Raw genomic sequence first — 17306 nt, 5'->3', positions numbered from 1 at the left:
CTAGACGGCAAACTTTATTTAGTTGATTTTGCAAAAGAGGAGGCCGGTCTAGATGCATGCTTAATTGCTAAGACTAGCATGGGCTGGCTGTGGCATCGCCGTTTAGCACATGTGGGGATGAAGAACCTACACAAGCTTCTAAAGGGAGAACACGTGATAGGTCTAACTAATGTAACTTTCGAAAAAGATAGACCTTGTGCAGCTTGTCAAGCAGGTAAACAGGTGGGAAGCTCTCATCATGCCAAAAATGTGATGACAACATCAAGACCCCTGGAGTTACTTCATATGGACCTCTTCGGACCCGTCGCCTATCTAAGCATAGGAGGAAGTAAGTATGGTCTTGTTATAGTTGATGATTTTTCCCGCTTCACTTGGGTATTCTTTTTGCAGGATAAATCTGAAACCCAAGGGACCCTCAACCGCTTCCTAAGGAGAGCCCAAAACGAGTTTGAGCTCAAAGTGAAGAAGATAAGAAGCGACAATGGGTCCGAGTTCAAGAACCTTCAAGTGGAGGAGTATCTAGAGAAGGAAGGAATCAAGCACGAGTTCTCCGCTCCCTACACACCACAGCAAAATGGTGTGGTAGAGAGGAAGAACAGGACGCTACTAGACATGGCAAGGACGATGCTTGGTGAATTCAAGACGCCCGAACGGTTTTGGACGGAAGCCGTGAGCACGGCTTGCCACGCCATAAACCGAGTCTACCTTCATCGCCTCCTCAAGAAGACTTCATATGAGCTTCTAACCGGTAACAAACCCAATGTGTCTTACTTTCGTGTATTTGGGAGCAAATGTTACATTCTAGTGAAGAAAGGTAGGAATTCTAAGTTTGCTCCCAAAGCTGTAGAAGGGTTTTTGTTAGGTTATGACTCAAATACAAAGGCATATAGGGTCTTCAACAAATCATCGGGTTTGGTTGAAGTCTCTAGCGAGGTTGTATTTGATGAGACTAATGGCTCTCCAAGGGAGCAAGTTGTTGATCTTGATGATATAGATGAAGAAGACGTTCCAACGGCCGCAATACGTACCATGGTGATTGGAGATGTGCGGCCACAGGAACAAAAGGAGCAAGATCAACCTTCTTCCTCAACAATGGTGCATCCCCCAACTCAAGACGATGAACAGGTTCATCAAGAGGAGGCATGTGATCAAGGGGGAGCACAAGATGATCATGTAATGGAGGTACCTCTGAGAGCACCTAGAGGGGGGGGGGTGAATAGGTGATCCTGTAAAACTTGAAAACTTAAGCCACAAAAACTTGGTTAAGCATTAGCACAGTAAATGCCAAGTGGCTAGAGAGGAGTCTCAACAAAACACAATAACCACAAGAAATCAATCACAGAGATGGCACAGTGGTTATCCCGTGGTTCGGCCAAGACCAACGCTTGTTGCCTACTCCACGTTGTGGCGTCCCAACGGACGAGGGTTGCAATCAACCCCTCTCAAGCGGTCCAAAGACCCACTTGAATACCACGGTGTTTTGCTTTCTTTTCTCAATCCCGTTTGCGAGGAATCTCCACAACTTGGAGCCTCTCGCCCTTACACTTGAAGTTCTCAAAGAAACACAGAGCAAGGGAGGATTAGCAACGCACACAAGACACAAGAATCAGAGAATCAACACGCACACAGGTCGCAACAAGAGCTCACAACACAACCCAATGAGTTCACAACTCCACTAGAGCTCTATATGCTATCACAATGAAACAAATGCGCGGAATCGAGGTCTTGGTGCTTAGAGATGTTGTAGGAATGCTTGATATCCTCCTCCATGCGCCTAGGGGTCCCTTTTATAGCCCCAACTGTCGTCTGGCACACCGGACAGTCCGGTGCACACCGGACAGTCCAGTGCACACCGGACACTGTCCGGTGCCCGATTTCTTTCCTTAACTGGCGCAGCCGACCGTTGGCAGCTAGAGAGTCGTTGGCGCACCGGACATGTCCGGTGCACACCGGACAGTCTGGTGCCCCTTTCTAGCCGTTGGCTCGGCCACGTGTCCCACGCAGATCGCGCGGCCGACCGTTGGCCCAGCCGACCGTTGGCTCACCGGACAGTCCGGTGCACACCGGACAGTCCGGTGAATTATAGCCGTACGTCGCCGGTGAATTCCCGAGAGCGGCCACTTCGCTCGAGCCAGCCTGGCGCACCGGACAGTCCGGTGCTCCCAGACTCAGCAGAGTCTTGGCTGCTCGAGCCAAGACATTTCCAATTGGATTTTTCCTGTTTCCAGCACTTAGACACAATACATTAGTCCATAAAACAATGTACTAAGTCTGAGAAACATACCTTTATCCTTGGTTTGTACTTTGTCCACCATTTTACATTTAAGCACTTGTATTGGACACTAAATCACCAAAATAATTAGAAATGGCCCAAGGGCACATTTCCCTTTCAATCTCCCCCTTTTTGGTGATTTATGCCAACACAATATAAAGCAAGTAGGACAAATACAAAATCAATTCAAATAAGAACTCAAATTGTTTTGATTCAAATTTGACATATATGGATCACACTTTGCCACCACTTGGTTTGTTTTTGCAAATCATCCTTAAATTTCTATCTCTAATTCAAACACACATGTTAAGACATAAAGAGAGTCATTCCAACAGAAATTGATTCAAGATTTCAAAAACTCCCCTTTTTCCCATAATCAACACTTCTCCCCACAAGAAGCCAACTTTTGACAAGAGAGATAATAAAAGAGTTTTGACAAACAAAAGCTCTATTCTACTATTTTCAAACTCTCTCAAGTGGTAGCTGATCCATTTATCGCTTTGGCCTTTATTTTCTCCCCCTTTGGCATCAAGCACCAAAACGGGATTAATCTTGGCCTTTGAACCCCATTGCCTCACCAAAATCTTCAAATAAGAGTGCAAAGGCAATAAGAGTACATGAGATGAACTTGGAATAAGTTACCCTCTCATCGGAGTGCAGTGGAAGTCTTTCATGGTCCAAGTCCACCTTTTCCCTTTCAAAAACTCCTTCGAGACTGAATCATCAAACTCAAGCACATGGTTAGTCTCAAAGGGTCAAGTTGTAACACATCTCCCCCTAAAAATGTGCATCACTTTGCAACGGACTTGTGAGGTCCGGGGAGTGTTTGTACAACTTGAGCACCATAAGTAAGTAACAAAATGCATAGGGAACATGATCAAAAGCATAAACACATGTATGCTATAAATCATTCCAAGTTCCGCGAATCTAAGACATTTAGCTCACTACGCAACCTGCAAAAGGTCTTCTCATCTAGAGGCTTGGTAAAGATATCGGCTAGCTGGTTCTCGGAGCTAACATGGAACACTTCGATATCCCCCTTTTGCTGGTGGTCTCTCAAAAAGTGATGCCGGATGTCTATGTGCTTTGTGCGGCTATGTTCAACAGGATTTTCCGCCATGCGGATAGCACTCTCATTATCACATAGGAGTGGGACTTTGCTCAGATTGTAGCCAAAGTCCCTGAGGGTTTGCCTCATCCAAAGTAGTTGCGCGCAACACTGTCCTGCGGCAACGTACTCGGCCTCAGCGGTGGATAGGGCAACGGAAGTTTGTTTCTTAGAGTTCCATGACACCAGGGACCTTCCTAAGAATTGGCACGTCCCCGATGTACTTTTCCTATCGACCTTACATCCAGCATAGTCGGAATCAGAATATCCAATCAAGTCAAAGGTAGACCCCTTTGGATACCAGATCCCGAAACAGGGCGTAGCAACTAAATATCTAAGGATTCGCTTCATTGCCACTAAGTGACACTCCTTAGGATCGGATTGAAATCTAGCACACATACATACGCTAAGCATAATATCCGGTCTACTAGCACATAAGTAAAGTAATGACCCTATCATTGACCAGTATACTTTTTGATCAACGGACTTACCTCCTTTGTTGAGATCAGTGTGTCCGTCGGTCCCCATCGGAGTCTTTGTGGGCTTGGCATCCTTCATTCCAAACCGCTTCAGCAAGTCTTGCGTGTACTTTGTTTGAGAGATGAAGGTGCCGTCCTTGAGTTGCTTCACTTGGAACCCAAGAAAGTAGTTCAACTCGCCCATCATTGACATCTCGAATTTCTGCGTCATCACCCTGCTAAACTCTTCACAAGACTTTTTATTAGTAGAACCAAATATTATGTCATCGACATAAATTTGGCACACAAAAAGATCACCGTCACAAGTCTTAGTGAAAAGAGTTGGATCGGCTTTCCCAACCTTGAAAGCATTAGCAATTAAGAAATCTCTAAGGCATTCATACCATGCTCTTGGGGCTTGCTTAAGTCCATAGAGCGCCTTAGAGAGCTTACACACGTGGTCGGGGTACCGTTCATCCTCGAAGCCAGGGGGTTGCTCCACGTACACCTCCTCCTTGATTGGCCCGTTGAGGAAAGCGCTCTTCACATCCATTTGGAACAACCTGAAAGAATGGTGAGCAGCATATGCTAGCAAAATACGAATAGACTCTAGCCTAGCCACAGGAGCAAAAGTCTCCTCAAAGTCCAAACCTGCGACTTGGGCATAACCTTTTGCCACAAGTCGAGCCTTGTTCCTTGTCACCACTCCGTGCTCGTCTTGTTTGTTGCGGAACACCCACTTGGTTCCCACAACATTTTGCTTAGGACGAGGCACCAGCGTCCACACTTCATTTCTCTTGAAGTTGTTTAGCTCCTCTTGCATGGCCAACACCCAGTCCGGATCTAGCAAGGCCTCTTCTACCCTGAAAGGCTCAATAGAGGAGACAAAGGAGTAATGCTCACAAAAATTAACTAATCGAGATCGAGTAGTTACTCCCTTGCTAATATCACCCAGAATTTGGTCGACGGGATGATCCCTTTGAATCATCGCTCGAACTTGGGTTGGAGGTGCCGGTTGCGCTTCTTCCTCCATCACATGATCATCTTGTGCTCCCCCTTGATCACACGCCTCCTGTTGATGAACCTGTTCATCGTCTTGAGTTGGGGGATGCACCATAGTTGAGGAAGAAGGTTGATCTTGCTCCTTTTGTTCCTGTGGTCGTACATCACCAATCGCCATGGTTCGTATAGCGGCCGTCGGAATATCTTCTTCATCTACATCATCAAGATCAACAACTTGCTCTCTTGGAGAGCCATTAGTCTCATCAAATACAACGTCGCTAGAGACTTCAACCAACCCCGATGATTTGTTGAAGACCCTATACGCCTTTGTATTTGAGTCATAACCTAACAAAAACCCTTCTACAGCTTTGGGAGCAAACTTAGAATTTCTACCTTTCTTCACTAGAATGTAGCATTTACTCCCAAAAACACGAAAGTACGATACATTGGGTTTGTTACCGGTTAGAAGCTCATATGACGTCTTCTTGAGGAGGCGGTGAAGGTAGACCCTGTTGATGGCGTGGCAAGCTGTGTTCACCGCTTCCGACCAAAAATGCTCGGGGGTCTTGAATTCTCTAAGCATCGTCCTCGCCATATCGATTAGCGTCCTGTTCTTCCTCTCTAATACACCATTTTGCTGTGGTGTGTAGGGAGCGGAGAACTCGTGCTTGATCCCTTCCTCCTCAAGGTACTCCTCCACTTGAAGGTTCTTGAACTCGGACCCGTTGTCGCTCCTTATCTTTTTCACCTTGAGCTCAAACTCATTTTGAGCTCTCCTTAGGAAGCGCTTGAGGGTCCCTTGGGTTTCAGACTTATCCTGCAAAAAGAACACCCAAGTGAAGCGGGAAAAGTCATCAACAATAACTAGACCATACTTACTCCCCCCTTTGCTTAGATAGGCGACGGGTCCGAAGAGGTCCATATGTAGCAGCTCCAGGGGTCTTGATGTGGTCATCACATTCTTGCTGTGATGCGCTCCTCCCACTTGTTTACCTGCTTGACAAGCTGCACAAGGTCTATCTTTTTCGAAAGTAACATTGGTTAGACCTATCACGTGTTCTCCCTTTAGAAGCTTGTGAAGGTTCTTCATCCCCACATGTGCTAAGCGGCGATGCCATAGCCAGCCCATGCTAGTCTTAGCAATTAAGCATGCATCTAGACTGGCCTCCTCTTTTGCAAAATCAACTAAATAAAGTTTGCCGTCTAATACACCCTTAAAAGCTAGTGAACCATCACTTCTTCTAAAGACAGACACATCTACATTTGTAAATAGACAATTATATCCCATATTGCATAATTGACTAACAGATAGCAAATTATATCCAAGAGACTCAACTAAAAACACATTAGAAATAGAGTGCTCATTTGAGATTGCAATTTTACCTAACCCTTTTACCTTGCCTTGGTTCCCATCACCGAATATTATTGAATCTTGGGAATCCTTGTTCTTGACGTAGGAAGTGAACATCTTCTTCTCCCCCGTCATATGGTTTGTGCATCCGCTGTCGATAATCCAGCTTGAACCCCCGGATGCATAAACCTGCAAGGCAATTTTAGGCTTGGGACTTAGGTACCCAACTCTTGTTGGGTCCTACAAGGTTAGTCACAATTGTCTTAGGGACCCAAATGCAAGTTTTATCACTCTTGCATTTTGCCCCTAATTTCCTAGCAACTATCTTTCTATCCTTTCTACAAATAGCAAAGAAAGCATTTAAAGCATGATAAATTGTAGAAGGTTCATTAACTTTCCTAGGAGTATTGACAACATTTCTCCTAGGCATATGATGAGCAACATTTCTTCTAAACACATTTCTACCATGCATATAGGAAGAACTAGAAGCAACCAAGGCATGAGAGTCAAAAGCATTACAACTCCTATCATGATGAACATTTCTAGAAAATTTTCTATCATGGTACATGAAGGCATGGTTCTTTTTAGCATTACTCGCCATAGGGGCCTTCCCTTTCTCCTTTGTGGAGATGGAAGCCTTATGGCTTGTTAAGTTCTTGACTTCCCTCTTGAAGCCAAGACCATCCTTAATTGAGGGGTGTCTACCAATTGTGTAGGCATCCCTTGCAAATTTTAGCTTATCGAAATCACTTTTGCTAGTCTTAAGTTGGGCATTAAGACTAGCCAATTCATCTTTTAATTTGGAAATTGAAACTAGGTGTTCACTACAAGCATCAATATCAAAATCTTTACACCTAGTGCAAATCATAACATGTTCTACACAAGAATTAGATTTATTTGCTACTTCTAAGTTAGCATTTAAATCATTGTTAACACTTTTTAAAGTAGAAATGGTTTCATGACAAGTAGATAGTTCAAAAGAAAGCATTTCATTTCTTTTAACTTCTAAAGCATAGGATTTTTGTGCCTCTACAAATTTATCATGTTCTTCATACAACAAATCCTCTTGTTTCTCTAAGAGTCTATCCTTCTCATTCAAGGCATCAATCAACTCATTGATTTTATCAATTTTATTTCTATCCAATCCCTTGAACAAGCTAGAGTAATCTATTTCCTCATCGCTAGACTCATCATCACTAGAAGAATCATAAGTAGTACCGTCTCGAGTACATACCTTCTTCTCCTTTGCCATGAGGCATGTGTGACGCTCGTTGGGGAAGAGGGATGACTTGTTGAAGGCGGTGGCGGCGAGTCCTTCATTGTCAGAATCGGAGGAGGACAATCCGAGTCCCACTCCTTTCCTAGATGTGCCTCGCCCTTGGCCTTCTTGTAATTTTTCTTCTTTTCCCTCTTGCTCCTGTGTTCCTGGTCACTTTCATTATCGGGACAGTTAGCAATAAAATGACCAATCTTACCGCATTTGAAGCATGAGCGCTTCCCCTTGACTTTGGTCTTGCTTGGCTGTCCCTTGCGACCCTTAAGCGCCGTCTTGAAGCGCTTGATGATGAGGGCCATCTCCTCATCATTGAGCCCTGCCGCCTCAACTTGCGCCACCTTGCTAGGTAACGCCTCCTTGCTCCTTGTTGCCTTGAGAGCAATGGGTTGAGGCTCATGGATTGGACCGTTCAACGCGTCGTCCACGTACCTCGCCTCCTTGATCATCATTCGCCCGCTTACGAATTTTCCAAGGACTTCTTCGGGCGACATTTTGGTGTACCTGGGATTCTCACGAATATTATTCACCAAATGAGGATCAAGAATGGTAAAGGACCTTAGTAATAGTCGGACGACGTCATGGTTCGTCCATCGCGTGCTTCCATAGCTCCTTATTTTGTTGATAAGGGTCTTGAGCCGGTTGTATGTTTGGGTTGGCTCCTCGCCCCTTATCATCGCAAATCTTCCGAGCTCGCCTTCTACTAGCTCCATCTTGGTGAGCAAGGTGACGTCATTCCCCTCATGAGAGATCTTGAGGGTGTCCCAGATTTGCTTGGCATTGTCCAAGCTGCTCACCTTATGGTACTCGTCCCTGCACAAGGAGGCTAACAACACAGTAGTAGCTTGTGCATTTCTATGAATTTGTTCATTAATAAAAATAGGACTATCCGAGCTATCAAACTTCATTCCATTTTCAACAATCTCCCATATGCTTGGATGGAGAGAGAATAGGTGACTACGCATTTTGTGGCTCCAAAATCCGTAGTCCTCCCCATCAAAGTGTGGAGGCTTGCCGAGAGGAATGGAGAGCAAATGTGAATTTGAACTTTGCGGAATACGAGAGTAGTCAAAAGAAAAGTTCGAATTAACCGGTTTCCTCCTCTCGTAGTCGTTGTCGTCGTTGTCCTTTTGGAAAGAAGATGACTCGTCGCTGTCGTCGTAGTAGACAATTTCCTTGATGCGCCTTGTCTTCTTCTTCTTCCCATCTTTCCGTCTATGGCCTGAGCCCGAGTCGGTAGGCTTGTCATCCTTCCGCTCGTTGACGAAAGATTCCTTCTCTTTATCGTTGATCACGATGCCCTTCCCCTTAGGATCCATCTCTTCGGGCGGTTAGTCCCTTTGTGAAGAGAACGGCTCTGATACCAATTGAGAGCACCTAGAGGGGGTGAATAGGTGATCCTGTAAAACTTGAAAACTTAAGCCACAAAAACTTGGTTAAGCGTTAGCACAGTAAATGCCAAGTGGCTAGAGAGGAGTCTCAACAAAACACAATAACCACAAGAAATCAATCACAGAGATGGCACAGTGGTTATCCCGTGGTTCGGCCAAGACCAACGCTTGTTGCCTACTCCACGTTGTGGCGTCCCAACGGACGAGGATTGCAATCAACCCCTCTCAAGCGGTCCAAAGACCCACTTGAATACCACGGTGTTTTGCTTTCTTTTCTCAATCTCGTTTGCGAGGAATCTCCACAACTTGGAGCCTCTCGCCCTTACACTTGAAGTTCTCAAAGAAACACAGAGCAAGGGAGGATTAGCAACGCACACAAGACACAAGAATCAGAGAATCAACACGCACACAGGTCGCAACAAGAGCTCGCAACACAACTCAATGCGTTCACAACTCCACTAGAGCTCTATATGCTATCACAATGAAACAAATGCGCGGAATCGAGGTCTTGGTGCTTAGAGATGTTGTAGGAATGCTTGATATCCTCCTCCATGCGCCTAGGGGTCCCTTTTATAGCCCCAAGGCAGCTAGGAGCCGTTGAGAGCAATCTGAGAAGGCAATTCTTGCCTTCTGTCGTCTGGCACACCGGACAGTCCGATGCACACCGGACAGTCCGGTGCACACCGGACACTGTCCGGTGCCCGATTTCTTTCCTTAACTGGCGCAGCCGACCGTTGGCAGCCAGAGAGCCGTTGGCGCACTGGACATGTCCGGTGCACACCGGACAGTCCGGTGCCCCTTTCTAGCCATTGGCTCGGCCACGTGTCCCGCGCAGATCGCGCGGCCGACCGTTGGCCCAGCCGACCGTTGGCTCACCGGACAGTCCGGTGCACACCGGACAGTCCGGTGAATTATAGCCGTACGTCGCCGGTGAATTCCCGAGAGCGGCCACTTCGCTCGAGCCAGCCTGGCGCACCGGACACTGTCCGGTGCGCCACCGGACAGTCCGGTGCTCCCAGACTCAGCAGAGTCTTGGCTGCTCGAGCCAAGACATTTCCAATTGGATTTTTCCTGTTTCCAGCACTTAGACACAATACATTAGTCCATAAAACAATGTACTAAGTCTGAGAAACATACCTTTATCCTTGGTTTGTACTTTGTCCGCCATTTTACATTTAAGCACTTGTATTGGACACTAAATCACCAAAATACTTAGAAATGGCCCAAGGGCACATTTCCCTTTCAACCTCCAACCCAAGTTCGAGCGACAATTCAAAGGGATCATCCCGTCGACCAAATTTTGGGTGATATTAGCAAGGGAGTAACTACTCGCTCTAGATAAGTTAATTTTTGTGAGCATTACTCTTTTGTCTCTTCTATTGAGCCTTTCAGGGTAGAAGAGGCCTTGCTAGATCCGGACTGGGTGTTGGCCATGCAGGAAGAGCTCAACAACTTCAAGAGAAATGAAGTTTGGACACTGGTGCCTCGTCCCAAGCAAAATGTTGTGGGAACCAAGTGGGTGTTCCGCATCAAACAAGACGAGCACGGGGTGGTGACAAGGAACAAGGCACGACTTGTGGCAAAAGGTTATGCCCAAGTCGCAGGTTTGGACTTTGAGGAGACTTTTGCTCCTGTGGCTAGGCTAGAGTCAATTCGCATATTGTTAGCCTATGCTACTCACCATTCTTTCAGGTTGTTCCAAATGGATGTGAAGAGCGCCTTCCTCAACGGGCCAATCAAGGAAGAGGTGTACGTGGAGCAACCCCCTGGCTTCGAGGATGAACGGTACCCCGACCATGTGTGTAAGCTCTCTAAGGCGCTCTATGGACTTAAGCAAGCCCCAAGAGCATGGTATGAATGTCTTAGAGACTTTTTAATTGCTAATGCTTTCAAGGTTGGGAAAGTCGATCCAACTCTGTTTACTAAGACTTGTGATGGTGATCTATTTGTGTGCCAAATTTATGTCGATGACATAATATTTGGTTCTTGTTGGGGACTTGTTCTCAAATGCTATGAATTAAGAACAAGGCAACATAAAATGTTAAATATCAAAGCCCTTCGTCCTTTGAAGCATTATTTCCCCTTGGATATAATGGATTTCGGACAAAGGTTATGAAGGTCATACCTTCATAATCATAATAAAAGATAAGAAAAGATTTATGCATAAAATACGGAAAATAACATGATTACTTTGAACATTATTATTAATTTATTTCTATTTATTTTACTTATATAAACAATAACAAATTACAAATGTACCTTCGGCTTGGAGGAAAGTAAGGGTACAAGCGAGATGCCAATGTTGAGTCAGCGTGAACAGTACAGGAGTACTGTTCATTTATTTATAGGCACGGGACGCAGCCCATGTAAAATTACATTAATGCCCTTTCCTTTTATCAATAACTCTATAGTAATTCTTCGAGGTCTAATTTGGCTTTTCATCTTTAAGTCGGTTCCCCTTTTCTGCTGTCATGCTGAAGCTTTTCTGCACATAGCTTCGTGATCGTTTCATCCTTCGTCACGATCGTCTTCCATTTCAGTCAAGCTTTGTCTTGACCATGCTTTTGTATACCCGCAACCTGATTCCGAAGATACCTGCTCGCATACTTGGAAAACATTGTCAAATTATGTTTTTGAGGACCTTCGGAAGCCGAAGGCCCCCAACAGTAGCCCCTCGCAATATTAATTTGCTGTAATGATAAATTCATATTGCGATATGGACGAAGGCCTTAAGCCGAAGGTCCGAAAAAACACCTTCTCTTTGCTAGAATAGCAACAGTATTTGACAAGCGGGACCCTCCAGTTTTCAACGCACTGGGTGTATAAATAAGAGCCCATTCCGAGTTTATTTGGCACGCTCTCTTGCCAACTGCTTTTACTCACCCAACTATTAGCCTGCGCGTAACAACACTTGCTTGGCCTTTTGGATTTTTAAGCTTCGGTTTCGAGAGCACTTTCTCAACGTTTTCAAGGATGTCTGAGGATAAAAAAGCTGTTAGTGATTCGAAGCTAAGTCTTTCTGAGGAGATGCATCTGTGCTTTCTTCAATCAATGTCGAAGACTAATACAGAGAAGATTACTAAAGAAATTTTGGAGGGTTTGTCTGAAGATACTGGTGACAGTGACAGTTATGATGTAGAAAGTGGGGGCGAAGACTCCGAAGATCGACTGTGGCGACCGAGTCACACAGTCTTCGGCAAATCGAGCATTAAGCAGAGTCATCTTGATACCATGAAAGGAAGGTATTTTTGAGATATGTCTATTATGAGGGCGGATATTGGGGAGAAAACTGTGCCTACTCCCGAAGAAAATGAAGTCGTGGTATTCTGAAGCTTCTTGAAAGCTGGACTACGATTTCCCTTAAGCAGTTTTGTTGTGGAAGTACTGAAGGTATTTGAAGTCTACCTTCACCAACTCACTCCCGAATCAATCATAAGGATGGACATCTTCGTCTGGGCCGTGAAGAGCCAAGGTTTGGAACCAAATGCTAAAAGCTTTTGCAACATACATGAGTTGTTGTACGAGACGAAACCTTGGGGCAAAGAGCAGTATCACAACAATTTTGGCTGCTACAGCTTCGGCGCCCGATCTGGGTCAAGTTGCCCCGTGCCAACCTTTCGGAAAAGATGGTCCGACAACTGGATGACAGAATGGTTTTATGTGAAGAATGATTTAAAAATCCGGGAAGATATTAAAGATATCATTATGCACCCTGTTTGGCAACGCTTCGGCCTTCGGAGGTCGAAGGTGGTGATGGATGAAACAGCCGAAGAATGCCAAAGAGCCTTCGGCGCAGTGTGCTCTTTTATTGGGACGAGGGATTTAATGCAAGAACATATTGCCTTCAGAGTATGGCCACTTGCAGATAACTGGGAAATGCCGAAGGAAACCGTTAAAGAACCTGACGAAGGTGGACTAGTCAGGCTAAAATACACATTCAAGTACGGAGATAAATTCGTTGAGCCAGATGATGACTGGCTAAAAAGCATTGAGACTGTAAGTGATGAACTGCTTGGGGTATACTCAAAGGCCGAAGATACTGCATTATCAGCGGCCTTCGGAGGCCGAAAGAAGAAGAGGCTTAACCGAGTATTTGACGCAATTGGGTTTGTCTACCCCGACTACCATTATCCAGTGCGGGGTCAAAAAAGAAAGAATACTTCCTCTGCGAAGGAAACTACTTCAGCCGCTCCTAGTGAGCCGGTGCCAAAGAGGAAAAGGGTAAAGGTTCTCACACACCGGCCACGTTATATTGAACTGGCCACAGTGCCTGAGTTCGCCGGTGAGACCTCTTCGGCCACCGAAGCTAAAGAATCAACTCTGCTGCCAGAAATCGAAGAGTTGGCCGAAGTGTCAGCAACAGAAAAGATAGAAGAACCAAGAACTGAAGAAGCAAAAACATTAGAAGTTTTAAGTCCTTCAGCAAAAATTGAGACAGGAAAAAGCCAGAAGGGTCCAACAGTGACCCCGAAAAGAAAAAGGATGGTTAATGTGTTAGATGTTTTGGAGACAATTAAATCTTCAAGCATAACTCCAAAGAAAACTGTTGAAACTTCTGAAGTGTCTACTGAAGCCTTTGTTGCTGAAGCTTCGAAGCAACAATTTGAAACTGAAGCTGGGCCTTCAAAGCCCACCAAGGTAAAACCTTTGGAAGCCGAACAAACAAAAATTGCAAAGGCATCTTTGGAAGCCGAAAAAATAAAAATGTCAGAGCCAATTTTGGTTGAAGAAATTGACACTGCTGCCCCCGAAGCACCTTCCAAAATATGCGATTATATTGTGCGACACGCTTCGGGGAAGAAATTATCTGAAGAAGAGATTTTTGAAGCTAATCACTATGCCAGAGAACTGAAATATCCGAAGGGGGCACTAGTGTTCAATGGGACAGACGAAGATGACTTCCTATACTGCCTCCCAGACAACAAAGAATTATCTGTCTGCCGGGAGATGGCTAGAAGCATGGGGTTTCCGAAGCTTGAAGCTGGACTCTGCGCTATGTCGAAGGACGATCTTGCGGATAGCCTTGCATATAATAGTCTGAAGGTGTGAGAATTGTATATTTGGAAATTTACAATTTTTGAATCATTCTTTTATTCTTATAGTAATTCTTTTTTCATATAGGGTTTAATACTGAGCAACGCTTTGAGAGCGCAAAAGAATGCTGAAGACGAGAGCTATAATATTGCTTTCAACAACCTACAAGCAGAGGTTATCAAGCTGAGGAACGAAGCTTTGGAAAAAGATAAAATTCTGCTTACACTAGTGGATAAAATAAAGGAAGACGAAGCTACCTCTAAGGCTCAAGCTGAAGCCCAAAAACGCGAAATTCAGGATCTTCAGAAACAACTGGCCAGAGCTAAAGAAGAACGCATACTAGAAGAAACAAAACGAGAACTTAGTGATCAATGGGCAAATCATTTAGAAATAAATGTTGAAGAGCTTCGTGCTTCCAAGAAAAGGTACTATGATAAATCCATAGAGTGTGTTAAGAAGATAAAATCCAGCTTCACCAGCGTTGGCGCATTCTCTAGCGAAGAAAATTTCACAAGGGGGAATCCAGAAGGCCCGATTGAATGGATCAGTCACGAAGCTGAGGCCTTCGAGGAAATCTTGAATAGCCACGGAGACATATGTGCTTTTTCAGGCGCCAGGGGGATTGCTACTGTTTTGGAAAGAAAAGGCTGTAATCATGTGAAATCTTTAGCACAATCCGAAACCGCCTTGTCTTCCGAAGATATAAAGGACCCCTCGGCCGAAGCAAGCCTGGTTGGTGGAAAAAATTTCACCGACATTTGGGACAATGGCGGCCGAGAAATGGCTCAAGAAATCATTCAAAGAAGCGAAAAAGGCATCCATGATGCTAGGAAGATAGCAGAGGCTGCTGAGAAAAGCGCAGAGCCCGAAGGGCAAATAGGTATTAACTAGTGGTTTTTATTTTGTTGTAATTTTTTATTTCAGACTTTGTTCGCAGTTTGTAATAGTAATATAGCCGTATCTTCTCCTCCCTCAGAACTTGTTGAGGCATCTCCGGGCCCCCACCCGAAGGGGGACGACGAAATTAGAAAAATGGCCGAAGCCATCATGGACAAGGTTGTCGATCAGCTACTGAACGAAGCTGCAGAAGTAGTTCTTAGGGAAGATTAGATGCTATTGTAAAAATATTTGGAATGTAACATGTGTAATACATTGTAACTTTGAATGTAATATATAATCTATTTATAGTTCAATTCTTTACGATGCATGAAATTTTGCATACATACCGTTTTTTGAGCCTTCGGCGAAAAAACACCTTCCCTTCTTTTCATGCTTCGTGAAGAAAATCTTTTATATATCACAAGAATTTCCATACTTCTCTGATGAGGAATATCCAAGCTTCGTGAAATATTCTCCGAAGCTATAAAAAAGTTTTATGTTGTCTCTCTAATGAAGCTACACTTCTTCTCAATTTATCTTGTGCCTTAGCACGATTTTCTCTTTTTCAAAACATTCTCCGAAGATCAATACTGTATCCCCTTCTTGTTCCACATGCAATATGCTGTATGATGCTTATGTTATGCAAAATGATGTGATGATGTTATGTTATGCAAAATGATATTTGTGTCGAAAATACACACATCCCTGCAATAGAGCACACAATCTTTTTATATCAGCGCTGACTTTTCGTTGTAAGCCTCCCTTAGGAGCTTCTTCGCCTTTTACTTTCAGCGGAATCATCATTTATTTTTCGCTGTAAGCCTCCCTTAGGAGCTTCTTCGCCTTTTACTTTCAGCGGAATTAGCGTTTATTTTTCGCTGTAAGCCTCCCTTAGGAGCTTCTTCGCCTTTTACTTTCGGCGGAATCAGCGCTTATTTTTCGCTGTAGGCTCAGAAAACTTACACTGCGCTCCCTTAAGAACGACTTTTTACTGCTTCGAATAAATTGCACTGTGTCCCTTAGAACAAATTTTTTATAATTCAAAGGTCCTTCGTGCCACCATAAATTCGTATGCTTCGGCAACTCAAGCCTATGGAGAAGATATATTTTCATTATGGCAAAAGGCGAAACTGTTACAAGAAATTGAAAAACGATAAAAGACACTTAGACTTCCCATAATTGTTCCTTATTAACAAAAAAGTAATACTGAATGTAAAAATGCGAAAAAACTGCTGTCGAGGTAGGATATTTGTCAGTAAATGTGCTTCGACTCTGGCACAGTGCTATTGACTGTGCGAGCTTTGGACTCCTCTCTGAAGTCCCTCTGAAGGTGAGTGTGCTGACTCCCTTCTGGCTGCTGTCCTCGCTGCGTTGGTGGTGGAGGTGGAGGTTGTTGCCAAGATGCTTGGGGTTGACTTGTCGAAGCAACAGAAGCTGCAGAGTGATTGCCTACATATTCTGGAATGTAAGGCGAATGGTACGAAGCAGTGTGCATGACCTGCTTCGGCTGACTCTGTTGTGCTGCAGCTTCTGCTATCTCCTTTTGCTTCTGGATGGTGACGTGGCACATCCTGGTGGTATGGCCCTTGTCTTCACCACAGAATAGACATTAAATTCTTCTTGGCTGATCCCCAAATCTTCCCCCGAAGCCCCTGGCGCCTCTGCCCCTTGGCGCTGGCAGCCGAACAGAGCTTTGTTGTTGCCCCGAAGCTTGCGAAGAGTATTGTGGCCTTTGCTGTTGGCTCCCTCTATCATCACTTTGAGTGGAGTTATGAATTGACCTGACGTGCCTCGTATGAAATCTTCCTCCGAAGCCCCTGGTCATTTCAGAGAACCTGAATGCCTCCTCCCTTCTTTGGCGGAAGTCATTGTCAGCCCGGATATACTCGTCCATCTTCTGGAGCAGCTTGTCCAAAGTTTGTGGTGGCTTCCTGGCAAAGTATTGCGCTGAAGGTCCCGGCCGAAGTCCCTTAATCATGGCCTCAATGACAATTTCATTGGGCACTGTTGGCGCCTGTGCCCTCAGACGCAGAAACCTTCGGACATACGCCTAGAGGTATTCTTCGTGGTCCTGGGTACACTGGAATAAAGCTTGAGCAGTAACTGGCTTCGTCTGAAACCCTTGGAAGCTGGTTATCAACATATCCTTCAGCTTCTGCCAAGAGGTTATTGTCTCTGGCCGGAGAGAGGAGTACCAGGTTTGAGCGACACTCTTGACGGCCATGACAAAAGACTTTGCCATGACTGCAGTATTGCCACCATACGAAGATATGGTTGCTTCATAGCTCATCAAGAATTGCTTCGGGTCTGTATGACCGTCGTACATGGGGAGCTGGGGTGGCTTGTAAGACTGGGGCCATGGTGTAGCATGCAATTCTGTTGATACAGGAGAAGCATCATCAAAAGCAAAATTTCCATGATTGAAATCTTCATACCAGTCGTCCTCATTGTAGAAGCCTTCATGATGAAGCTCTCTGCACGGAGGCCTTCGGTTCTGGTCATCTTGAACAAGATGACGAACTTCTTCCGAAGCTTCAT

This window comes from Zea mays, chromosome 2 (assembly GCF_902167145.1).
Source record: "Zea mays cultivar B73 chromosome 2, Zm-B73-REFERENCE-NAM-5.0, whole genome shotgun sequence".
Classification (NCBI taxonomy): Eukaryota; Viridiplantae; Streptophyta; class Magnoliopsida; order Poales; family Poaceae; genus Zea; species Zea mays.
Note: the sequence above shows the minus strand (reverse complement) of the source record.